Source organism: Cervus canadensis, chromosome 22 (assembly GCF_019320065.1).
Source record: "Cervus canadensis isolate Bull #8, Minnesota chromosome 22, ASM1932006v1, whole genome shotgun sequence".
Taxonomy (NCBI): domain Eukaryota; kingdom Metazoa; phylum Chordata; class Mammalia; order Artiodactyla; family Cervidae; genus Cervus; species Cervus canadensis.
Genome location: NC_057407.1, coordinates 20280185 through 20293781, shown reverse-complemented (window position 1 = coordinate 20293781; position 13597 = coordinate 20280185). Strand labels below are relative to the sequence as shown.

Below are 13597 nucleotides of genomic sequence, written 5' to 3'. Positions count from 1 at the left end.
TTTCTCTCAGGAGTTCACACTCAGGAGTAGAAATGCTGGATTGGAGATAAATGAATGTTCAGCTTTACCAAATAATATGAAATTATTCTCCAAAGTGACTGTAATAATGTATACTCCCACCAGAATGTGTAAGCTTTCCTGTTGAGTTACATCCTCCCCTACTCTTGGTATTCTCGTTGTTTTTTTAAAAGCAGTGTCCTTCTCCAGGAGATCTTCCACACCCAGGGATTGAAGCTGGGTTTCCTGCATTGCAAGCAGGTTCTCTACCACCAGGGCCACCAGGGAAGCCCCTTTCTTAAGCTATTAGGTATAAAGTGGTATTTTGATCTTGATCTGTATTTTCTGATTACTAATAAGGTTGATGGCCTCTTTTTGTATTAATTGGCCATAAATGTCTCCTTTTCTGTGAGATGTCTGTTCATGTCTCTTGCTTTTCTATTGATTTGTTTGCTTTCTCCTATTGGTTTGTAGAAGTACTTGATATATTTGTACTTTAATCTGTTGGTGGTTATGATAGTTAATTTTATGTGTCAACTTGACTGGGCCAAAAGATTTACAGATAGCTGATAAAATATTTCTGGGTGTGTCTGTGAGGGTGTTTTTGTAAGAGATTAGCATGTGAATGCATACACTGAGTATAAGATCACCCTCTTTGGGTGGATGAACATCACATAATCCTTTGAGGGACTAGATAGAATAAAGATGTAAAGAGAAAATATGCTCTCTGTTTGTGTTGGGACATCCATCATTTCCTGCTCTCAGGCATCTAGGTTCCTGGTACTCAGGCCCTCAGGAACAGACTGAATTACATCACCAGCCTTTCTGAGTCTCCAGCTTGCAGAAGGCAGATTGTGAGACTTCTGAGCTGCCATAATCGTGTGAGCCAATTCCTGTCATAAAACTCCTATGTACACACATCTCCTTTTTGTTGGAGACCCTGACTAATATGGTGTTTGTATCCTTGCAGGTATTTTCTCCCTGCTTATGACTTGCCTTTTCACTTTCTTTAGGGTATTCTTAGCATAAGTTCTTAGTTTTAATGGAATTGAGCTTATCAGTCTTTTCTTTAATGATTAGCACTCTTTATATCTAATTTAAGAATTTCTCTCAATCTTTTCTGTTTCCCTTTGGCATTTAAGTCCTTACTCTGTCTGTAATTGACTTTTGAGTATGATTTGAGTTAGGGATCCAAAATCATATTTTTCTATTATGGATAAATGTTTTTTTTTTGCCAGTTCAATTTATTGAATGATTTCGCCTCCTCCCCTGATCCCACATGGCTATCATATTACCTCTCATATATCAAATTTCTGTGTGTATTTCTACACTTTGTATTGTGTTTCTTTGGTCAGTTTGTCTATTCCTGAGCCAGTATACATGATTACTATGACTTTATAATTAATCTCATTATCTTGTGTAACAATCCCCACTCTTTTTTCTTCTTATTACAAATTAGTAAATTGTCCGTTTTTAGACAAATTAACAGATACAGGAAATTCCAGAGAAATTAAAACATTTATAATTTCATTAGTGAAGTATAACAACATTTAAATCTGGTATATATATTTTCTATGCTATACAAATACATACTTGTATGAAAACACACATACATGTACATAAAAACACACACATTTATACTTTAACAAATTTAAAGTCAATATTGATTGCTTCCTATATTTAAGGCTTTATGTCTAAGGCTTTGTTGTTGGTAAAGATGAGAAAGAATATTTAGGAAATATGATAAGGTTTAAGATACTAATAAGAATGTTAGGAGGAAATTTGTTTTCAATTTGGCAGCTAATATGATTCCTCTTTGGTACCTTGGTCAAGGAAAACATTTATTTTGAATCCCTAAGCATTACTACTGCCTTAAACTAAGAAAATAAATCTCTCTCCATCCCTAAAGTAATACACTTATCCTCTAGCAAACTACTATTTACTTGTTTAATAAAACAAGAAGATACAGTGTATTACATTTTTAAAGAATTATATCTTGTGTTATAATTAGATTTGGGGTTGAGCCCTCAGTTTGCCCCTTATTACCACTTTGACCTTAAACAAGTCACAGAACTTCTTGTAGCCTAGGTTTCTTCATCTTTAAAATGCTGACTATATCTACCTTGCAAAGTTGCCAGGAATATTAATGTATTTTTTAAAAGCTTCATAAAATGCTTGCCAATATTCACTTTTAAATTTTTAATTAGTTTTTATTTTATTATAAAGGTAATAGGAGCTTCTTAGAAAGTTTTTGAATAGTAGAGAATGATAATAATAATGAATAATAGTACAGAATAATAATACAGTGAAAAGTAAAAGTTCCTTCCCTCCAAATGTATATTCTTCCCCCTAAGTCAACTGCACTCTCTTGAAGAAACAAGATTAAATTTTCATTACACACAATTATTCAGAACATCCTAAAACTTTCCATGACAAGCAGAAATCGTGAAGATTTTATATAAACATTTTATACAGGTAAGCTAAAAATGTTCAGAACATTTCGTTTCTTTAGGATAGCTTTCATTTTAAAGTTTTTCTCTTTTTTTCTTTTGTTAGAAAAAGCTTAACAAATGGAACTATTCAAATTAAGAAGAGGAGGCCATCATCAAAAAGTCTACAAACATAAATGCTGGAGAGGGTATGGAGAAAAGGGAGCCCTCCTACACTGGTGGTGGGAATGTAAATCAGTAAAGCCACTGTGGAGAACAGTATAGAGGTTCTCCAAAAAACTAAAAACTACTGTATGATCCAGCAATCCCACTCCGGGGCATATATCTGGAGAAAACCATGATCTGAGAAGATATGTGCACCCCAGTGTTCATTTTAGCACTATTTTTACAGTAGCCAAGACATGGAAGCTTAAATGTCCATCGATGGAGGAATTGATAAGGAGTTGATAAAGAAGATGTGTTATATATACACAATGGAATATTACTCAGCCATAAAAATTGAAAGTCATTTGCAGCAACACAATTGGACCTAGAGATGATCATACTAAGTGGAGTAAGTTAGAGAAAGACAAATGTCATATGATATCACTTATATGTGGAATCTAATTGAAAAAAATGACACAAATGAATTTTTACTTAAAAAACAGAAACAGACTTACAAATGAACACACACTACTATATATAAGATAGATAACCACCAAGGAAGTACTGTAAAGCACAGGGAATTCTACTCAATATTGTGTGATAACCCATATGAGAAAAAAAATCTGAAAAAGAACGCATACATGTATATGTATAACTGAATCACCTGGCTGTACACCTGAAATTAACACAACATTGTAAATCAACTCTAATAAAATTAAAAAAACAAGAAGATTTTGTTGTTGTTTTTTAGTCTCTAAGTCATGTCTGACAAGAAGATCAGAGGCTATTTAATAACTAACAGTAAATACTTGGTTATGGGCATTTATTAAAAAAAAAACTGTTATACTGGTAATGCATTCTTATAGCAATATCAACTGTTTGGTATATAAAGTAAAAAAACAAAATTCTCTTTTTGCACTGTCCCAATCATACTTCCCAGAAATTACCTCTGGGAAGAGTTTTGATGTCTTAACTTTCATATTCTTTACCTACCAGACTTGGAAATGTCTCATTTAATTGCAAGGCTTTACTGCTTTCATGACACTGTTTTGTTTTGCTTTGCTTGGTGCTACACTTATTCATTCATTCCTTTAATTAAGCATACACTAAGGACAAGAGTGGGCTTCTCTGGTGGCTCAGATGTTAAACAATCTGCCTGCAATGTGGAAGACCCAAGTTTGATTCCTGGGTTGGAAAGATCCCCAGGAGAAGAGAATGGCACCCCATTCCAGTATTCTTGCCTGGAGAATTCCATGGACATAGGAGCCTGGTGAGCTACAGTGCATGGGGTCACAAAGAGTCAGATACAACTGAGCAACTAACACACACACACAGGGACTAAGATGTGTACTCTGGGCCAGATGCTGAGCTGTAGATTCTTGAAGTATCAGTTCCAGTGCCCTCATCCATTACTGATAATAATATTGTTTCATAAGGGCTTCGGTACAGTTAGTGCAGGATACTGTGGGACTGACCACAAGGGAGACACATCAGACCCAAGTGATCTAGGAAGGCTTCCTGGAGGAATTGACCTCTAAGGTGAGAACTGAAAGCTGAGTAGGCATTAGGCTTGTGCAACGGCCAGATCTGTGGCATGATAGTACATTAGAGATGATGAGAAGCTGAAATGAAGAGGATGCTGGAAATGAAGCTGAGGATGTTGGAAAGAGGCATTGCAAGATATGCTAAGACACGTGCACACAGTGGGCAGATGGGCCGCCTAAAAGGACTGCAAGTAGAGGAGTGCCATCCTCATGTTTGTATTTTAGAAACCGCCATATGGCTACAACTAGGAGGAAGAACTGGAGAAGGGCAAGCCAGGAGGCAGGAGCCATAGGAGGTGATTGTATTAATAATAATCCAAGTGAGAAACAATGGTGGACTTGATTAAGGGAGTCACATTACAGGAGGAAGAAGGAGAGAGATTCATGAGAAGAGGAGGTCTTCCTGCAAGGATAATTGATACCTGGAATAGACTACAAAAAGTAAAGCCATTTAATACAGGGGCCAATTTTTCAAGTAAATAGCAAGGGCAAAAGACTTGATTCAAACTCTAACTTGAAAAAATTAAAGATTTTTTTTTTTTTTTTTTACTTTAATCATTTAACAATCTCTATTTTAGGACTTCCTTGGTGGTCCAGTGCTAAGACTCCATGCTCCCAGTGTAGGGGCCCAGGTTTGTTCCCTGGTCTGGAAACTAGATCCCACATGCTGCAACTTAGACCTGGCACAGCCCAATAAATAAATTATTTTTTAAAACCTCACTTTAATATGATAAATAATTTTAAAGTTTATAATCACAAGTATGAACTAATGTTTAAGGTGAATAAATCAGGAGTTTAGAGGGCATAATTTTCAACACAAATTTTATAACAGTTCAATGACATCTTTCACTTCATGTTTAAGTTTTGCAATAAGTTCATAATGGAGATCATCTGGTGTACATATTTGGGTTTGTCAGTTTCCCCAATGGTATCATTTTCTGCTGTTCAATTATTTTCTTTTTGAAGTGCTATTGTGTCATCCCCCTTATTTCCGCCCCCCAGCCTGCCCCCCACCAGACGGTAACTGGTTTAAGTAGGCTGATTTGTCATTTGCCAAAAGCTTTGCCTGTACTTGGAGTGCTTCTCCCAGATCACTTGATTGACTTTATGAAACTGTATCCCTTAAAAGAGTTTGAGATTGTCTTCATAGTTAATTTGCTTTGAATTTATAGTGTAACATGGATATTTGTAATTGACAGGGCACATTTTAGTCAGAGGTATTATTATAAATGATAAGTTTATTAGTAAATATTTTTGTGTTACAATGACTTTTGCTTTTCTCTGCAACATGTTGCCTGTGGGAACTTGTGTAATGGTTACTTAGATAATGAGAAAATCCTATAATTATCTGTCACCTGCTCACCAGGATCATACCCAACAGGGAAACATGGAACAAAGCTCTCCTTAGCAAGAAGAAAATGGATAAAGTCTTCATCTTCCAGGACTAAATCCTTTGTGTACATCAAAGATGCAAGGAGAACATAAAACACCTTCTTCAAATTTCTCTCCCATCCTTGCTCAGCGGAAGGTATTTTCTCAGCAGAGCTCACATCAAAGACAACAAGATTTGCTGGAAGGATCTCTGTCACTCTCTGGAAAGAAGCCCATGTCTCGTTACCAATAAGAGAGCATCGTCTTATCCACTGATGTTTTCTGAATGAAAAGAAAATCACCTTTTCTACCTTCTTCACAGGAACAGTGTTTCCTCCACCTACTCCTCAGTCCCCATAGCCATCTCCAACCGCAGGGTTCAAGGAGATCCTTAATTATGTTATTGTCTTTGTCCTCAGAAGATTTGATTTCCTGGGTTCTGTGCATTGATCCTGAGTTTCCACCAGTGTTAAAATCTTTTGATTGATGATGCATTAATTGTTTAACTACTGATTATTTCCCTTCCTCCTTTTCTTCCAGTTGTGTTTCATAAACATATGTATTGAGTACCACTGTGTGCCAGGTACCATGCTGGGTGCTGGGGCTCCGATGCAGATAGCATCTCAATATGACAGAAAGCATTGTAGGGGAATGACCAGATCCAGTTTCAGTTGATTGGGACTACTTCCCTGAGGCTAAATCTTTCTTCCAGTCCTGTAAGGCATGACCTACAAATAAGCACTAGTTTTCACAGAAAAGCCTAAGGAAAAGCCCTCACCATACATTTTATTCCACCTTTGTCCTCTGATTTCTCATTCAGCGGCCTTTGTTTGGTAGGGATCCTTGTAAGCAACAGTTATTCCCACAAGCTCAGAGTGGAGTTACAGAAGTGACTCTGCAACCATGTCCTGTGAGCGTGGTCCCAACAGCTTGGGAGGCACACAGTGTCCAGTCTATGCCTGGGGAAAGGTCAGGGGATTTTATACCACACCACAACACTCCTACCAAAAGCAGTCCTCAATACCCAGATCTTTGACACCTTCTCCTCTGCTCACTGTTTCTGTCTCTCCATCCATTTCCTATCTAGGCCACGGGTGCGCCAGCCCAGCCTTCTCTGCTCCTGAATCTTCTTCCTCCCACACATACGTATCTGTTTCTTCAGGAGAGCAATTCACCTCTGACCTGGATGCTCCAATCTTACATCCCCACACTCAACACTTAACATGATCTTCAAGGAGGTTTACACACACCCACCCACACACACACACACACAAACCAATGCACTGTAGACAGTGACCTTGTGGACAGCCAACAAAAGGTGCTGCAGTTTGCAACCTTGGCCCTCATGTTTCCTCTGCATTCACTAACCTGTTCACATGCTCATTCACTGTTACTATGTGGTGGTATCCACTCCTCTAAAAGCAGAGCCTGAAACAAAGGCTTGGGTGCAGGGAGCTTGTTTGGAAGGTGATCTTGGGGAGCAGGAGTGGAGGAATGGAGAGAGTGAGCCACGGATGGACAAAAAGCCAGAAAAGGTACATTACTGAGCTGGTTATTGCTGTGGCCTCTGAGGCTTAGTCTCCAGGGGACTCTGAAGCACTGCGTAGAACGCCCCTCAGATTTGTCCTTCTGAAGGATGGGACATTTATCCACCAACTTGCAGCATCCTCTGTTTGAGGGCTGCCCTTCAGGGCGGTCACATCCCTCCCTGCTAAGCGAGCTCATGCTCAGGAAGCCACCAGCAGGCTTGGAGCTGTCCACCACAGTCGCGGCTGAAGTCAGAGAAGCACCGAGAGCATTCAGCCTGGGGCTCCAGCCAATGCAGCTCCAAGCAGCATTTATCACAGCTGTACTGAAATCATTCCTTCTTGCCTGCTTTCTCTGACTTCTCAATTCTACAAGGAAAGATCCTTCATCTCCGTCTCCACAGTGCTTAGCACAGTGCCAGACTCATGGGAGCCCTTCAGGTCTCATTTGCTGAATGAAGGAAGGAACTAGTGAAAGAACAATAGACTGAATCTAGAAGCCTGAATTCTAGTCTCCGCTGGATCACTAATTTCTGTGTGACCTTGACTATATCAAAACCTCACATACAGCCATTTGGTTCCTTATGAACTTACAAATTCATATTTTTTTTTAAAATTTCAAATCCAAGCGTTATTTTAAAAGGAGAAAATTCCCCATCAGTGACTGATTTTGGAACAAAGTGTTGTCTCCAACTTGATGGCTCTCTCTAATTCTAGGTTTCCATCCCTCCAAGGTGTAAAGATGAACACTGTTGAAGCAGTAAGGATGTGTTACAAAGTTAGTTACCCGAAAAGTATTTCGTTTCCTGCATGATACGGGGCTTGGAAAACCTTCACTAACACTCTTATGTGAAGAGCGATAGAATGCTAATTTCCCACAGATTCATTATCACCATGAAATGAAATTTTGGAACACATCAGAGGTAAATATAATGTGCAAATGTAGAATTCAACAATTTGAGTTTTCACTGCCTCGTGTTTTTACACCTCTGTCAACAAGACCCTCATTAAAGACTTTTCCCCATTATTCTACTTGAAAAGAAGACTGGAGAATATTATAATATTCAGGATGGAGAGATGTTCTTTCCAGTTAACTCTTTATGAAGGGAACTCCTCTGTGTATATATTTCTAGTTTTTTTTTCTTTTATCAGATCACAGATATTGTGCTTCATACTGTACTAGGTCTTGGGGATACAATCTTGAAAAAAACTCCTAGTCAGTCCCTCCTCTTGTGGGGCTTATAGTCTAGCAGGGAAGGACTATATTAATTATTTAAAATAAGTATTAAATTAACATTCCAAAAACAAACACTTCTGCAAAGGATGTATAATTTTATCAGAGCAAACTACAGTGGGAACCATATGGTCTGAGAGGTTAAAAAAGTTTCCCACTCCACCAAGTGAGATTTGAGTAGAAAGCTGAAGAATGAATAAGTAAATGAAAGAAGGGATAGACTCTGCAAAGGCCCAGAGGCAAGAATAACATGTTGCCTTGGAAGAATTGAAAGATGGCCAGGGGAACTGGCTAGCCCAGAAGGAGGAGGAGGAGGGGGAAGAGGAGTAGGGAATAAGGAAGGCTGAGAGGTAAGTACAGGCCAGCTAGGCAGACCTTTTGGGCAGGCTAAGCATTCTGGTCTAAGAGAAATGAGAAGTCAATGTTTGCTTTCAGCAGGACCTGCTGATATGATCAGATCTGCACATTTTTTTTTTTAATAGGGTCTTTTCTCAACGTTCTTTTATGTTTTTTATAATGATATGAGAATTCAAAGAAAAACATTTGGTTTTGCCTCAGTTATGCTGATAATTGCAGACACACACCACACACACACACACACACACACACACAATTCTTCCAAAAGATGTCAGTCCAGTTTGTTCCAGTATAATCTCTACCTCTCATTCTCATTCTCATTCTCATTTACTCTGTACTTTTAGATGCAGACTGCATTTACCCAATAACTAAATTCCATGCTGGGGTATCACAGGGTGTAAATGACAGTCCTATCCCCACGTATTAAATGTGCAAGTGACACTGCCTTTCACTGCTGAGAAGTGTGAGAACAACAGCAACGGCATCAACGAGATAGGTCCAGAATGAATGGTCTGGTGGTATCTGCAGGGCCTCCCTAAACGACGTCTGTAACATCCATTACCTTCCCCAAATTTCTTAGCATATCCAAAAATGGATTAAGTTGCTTTGACAGGCTCTATTTTTTATGAACCTCTCTGGCTATTACTTACTATGTTATTTTCCTCAAGGTGCTCATGGACTGATTTATGGTTTCATTTAAGGTTTTAACTGGTAGTTTGGATACGTTAACTAGCCCACTTTTTCCTGGATCTGCTGTTGGTTGCTTTATCTTCAACACTAAATCAGCCTGCTTAAATTTCCCCAGTACATAAGTCTCCACCGACAAACACTAGTCCTGGAAGTATGTCCTGCCTTAGCCAGTTTGTTGAATGTGTTCAAATGAATCTCATCCAGCTCTGCTGATTTATAAATATTTAAATTGTATAAGTATTCTTTTACCTGCCTCTTATTAATTCCGTTTCTTGATACTCCCAGAGACTCATTAATATTTATCTTGCCGAGCTCCTACTTGCTTCATTCTTTGTGTTAAAGGCAGAGACAAGAGAGTAGTTCCATATTCACTATACTTTGCATCTTTCATAATATGCTCTCAACCCTGGTTTCACAAAAGTAGCCTTTTATTTTTTTCTTGGGCATAAGATCCTATTTTATATTTAGAAGGCTTTGCCATAATTCTTGCTTCTTTTGCTTCTCTAAGTCATCTCCTTCAGCCATCTCCTGGAGTTATATCTTCTTCATATTGTGAATTCTGTTCCCCAAACTCTACACAACTGGATTTTTGCTTTTCTTTCCCCAAAAGGAAACATTTATTCTTTAAACCTTGTATAACAGAATATGCCTGTTGGTTATATAATAGCACCCACCAGCCACTTGTATGTTCTTTTTCTAGAGGATGTACTTGAATGCCCACACCCATGTTTTTCCTTTCAATAGAACAACACAAGTAGTTATCATTTAGTTCCTGAAAGATGGTTGGATGCATTCCATTAATTTCAAAGCATGTCCAGAAAATTGATCTGAAAGCAAACAGCAAGTGAATATGAAACCAAGACAAGGGGTTTCCAATTACAAGTAAAAAAATAATAATACAAAGGGGAAGAGCCCAGGGATATACCTCATTAGAAACATGCTGGGAATTTGAATGTGTTTTCAAAAGGGTACATACTGTTTACTACAAAAAAAGGGCACACATTGTACCATTACATTTACATGTTTCAAGAATAGGCTAAACTGAACTGTGGAGACAGAAGTCAGAGTAGCGGTTACCCCTGAGGTTGAGTAATGATTGGAAAGGTCCTGAAGATCCTGAATGTGTTCTATAGGATGAAGATCCTGGGTGTTGGGTATATGGATGTGTATGTATGTATTCTGGAAAAGTTGATCAAGCTGTACCCTTGTGATGAGTGCACTTAAAAAACGGGCCCAAGCAAAATGAAACAATTACGGTGTTTACAAAGTCAGTTACCAAGATCTTTAATAAACACTTGCAGTGGCTATGGACTATATCTGAGACTATCTGATATATTACTATTATTAAAATTTTGTATACTTGTTATTGGATAAGCTTTTCTGCTCAGTAGGCTGGTCGAATGAGAATGATTATGGTTTCTATTTCCTGATTGCCTGCAGTAGGACAGGCATTGTATGTACAGTTTGTCATCTCAGTGTAGGGAAGGTGATATTATTCCTATTTTCCAGATGAGGAGATGGAACCAGAAAGATCTTAAGTAGTTGCCAGAGAACACATAGCGAAAGAGAAGCAACTAGAGATTCAAATTCAGGTTTCTAAAACTCCAAAGCCTATGTAGTTTCTCCCACTCTATATGGCAGCCAGGTAGATAATTATGAGTTAGTATTCTTGCTAGTCTTTTTTACCACAGGCAAGGTATTCTGCTATGTGTAGAGATATTTTTTTGTTGTTTTTTCTTGTTAGGTCTTCATTGCAATGTGCAGGCTCTTTGTTGCATCTGGTAGGTTTCCCTAGCTGTGGTGCGCAGGCTTAGTTGCCCTGAGGCATGTGGGATCTTAGTTCCCTGACCAGGAATCAAACTCAAGTTCCCTGCACCAGAAGGCGGATTCTTTACCACTGGACCACCAGGGTCCCTGTGTCGCCCTTAAATATTCCTGTCTTTTGCCTTAGAAAATATGTGAATGTAGATGCATTGAAATGAGTTATAAATGCTAGCTGATGCTAGCACACTTCCAAAGCCTATAGTCCGCACCATGTGGGCTTTGGTAGTTGTGGCTTGTAGGCTCTAGAGTGTAGGCTCAGTAGTTGTGGCACCCCGGCTTAGATCCCTGAAGCACGCAGAACCTTCCTGGACCAGGGTTGAACCCATGTCTCCTGTATTAGCAGGCGGATTCTTAACCAGTGGTCCACCAGGGAAGTCCCCAAAGCATCACTTTAAATTAGCACAGGAAGTCTGTGAGATTCCAGGTATTTCTCTTTCCCATTTTACAGATAAGGATGTGAAGATTCAGGTTGAAAGATCTGATAGCTAGTAAATTTCAACCTCTAATAGCCTGACTTCAGAGCCTATACCTATTACCAGTCTATTATATTGCATATTAATGATTTTTGAAAAATGTAACTGAAAGAAGAAATAGACTGATCATTTTTTTTTCAATCTGAAAACAATTTACAAGAACAGACATGAATAGAAGAAGCATTTGTCAGATTTACATCCATTATTAAGATGAATTTGAGAAATGATATTGATTTATTGGATCTTTTCTTCTGTTTAGAAAGCTTATGAGCTAATAAGTTTAGTGATTGCGTGGGACTAGGCATTTTTGCAAGAGGTTATGCAATTGATGTCAGTCACTTGACATGAGTGGTTGAAGGCTTTGCCAGTCCTCTGTCTATGGACTCTTCATCTAAGAAAACAAGTCCAAGATATCTATTCCTCTCTCTTGACTTGAATGACTATATGACTATTTCTGGTGCTTCCATAAGAAGTCTTACATTATCTCAGTTTAGTTCTGTTATTTTTAAGGTGTTTTCTTCTGTGTAATAAAATCTATTTATATATTTAGGATCTAATGTAGTCTCTATGGAGACTCATCTTATGTGGATACTTTTTTTTTTTTAAATTTTTTATTAGTTGGAGGCTAATTACTTCACAACATTTCAGTGGGTTTTGTCATACATTGATATGAATCAGCCACAGATTTACACGTATTCCCCATCCCGATCCCCCCTCCCACCTCCCTCTCCACCCGATTCCTCTGGGTCTTCCCAGTGCACCAGGCCCGAGCACTTGTCTCATGCATCCCACCTGGGCTGGGGATCTGTTTCACCATAGATAGTATACATGCTGTTCTTTTGAAATATCCCACCCTCACATTCTCCCACATAGTTCAATAGTCTGTTCTGTATTTCTGTGTCTCTTTTTCTGTTTTGCATATAGGGTTATCGTTACCATCTTTCTAAATTCCATATATATGCGTTAGTAAAAAATATGGAACGCTTCACGAATTTGCGTGTCATCCTTGCGCAGGGGCCATGCTAATCTTCTCTGTATCGTTCCAATTTTAGTATATGTGCTGCCGAAGCGAGCACATGTGGATACTTTTGTCTCCACAAATCTTTTGTATGATTTCTTATACTTTCAGATCATCATATTCTACTGTTACCCAATTACCAGATCTTGGTTGTTGTTGTTGTTGGTTTTTTTGGTCATTTCTCTCCCTACAGATTTGAAGCTTTTCACCATCAAGGACTTCCCACCCTTACCTTTTGTTTCTAAGAGAAAATCTGTAAGTGTAGTACAACAATCAGCTTTATACTATTCATCTAGATTCATCAGTTGTTAGCACTTTGCCACACTTGCTTTCTTTGTTTTTCTGTAATACATCTTTCTGTAAATGTGTGTGCATGTGTGTATGTGTAAGGTATATATGTATATATACATAATTTTTCTGGACCACTTGAGAATTGGCTGCAGACATTGTAACAAATCCTTCAAGAGTCATATTCTGAGAACAAGGAAATTTTCGTCCATAATGGACAATATGCCATGACTATATATTTGGGACATTTAACCTTAATTTAAGACCATCTAGTATTTTGTGCATATGCAGATTTGTCCAGTTGTCCCAGTCATATCCTTTCTGGGTCATAACCCCGACCCCCCACCTTTTTTTTTTTCCAATCCAGGATTTAACTGAAGATCCCACATTATATTTAGTTATCATGTCTCTTTGGTTTCCTTTTAATCTAGAACAAACCCTTAGACTTTTTAGTGTTTGATGAATAAAGATGCTTGTTTTAAACATCTTCACCTTTACGTTCAGCATTGCTAATTTGTTTACTGAATTATTCCCCTGTAACCCTGCAAAAGTGAAATATTAAAATAATTCTTATGCACTCTGAAAAAGATGAAAATAATGTCAAAATACACCTAGAATTTCGTGCATTGGCAGGCAGATTCTTTACCACTGCACCACCTGGAAAGCCCATGCACCTAGATT

At 38.3% G+C, this 13597-nt stretch overlaps 1 non-coding gene across 1 annotated transcript; it reads right to left on the bottom strand.

The window, feature by feature from the left end:
• Positions 1 to 12579: 12579 nt before the first annotated feature.
• On the bottom strand, positions 12580 to 12686 carry LOC122425247. The gene has a single exon (XR_006264782.1). It is a non-coding gene; the product is annotated as a U6 spliceosomal RNA (small nuclear RNA).
• Positions 12687 to 13597: the final 911 nt, after the last annotated feature.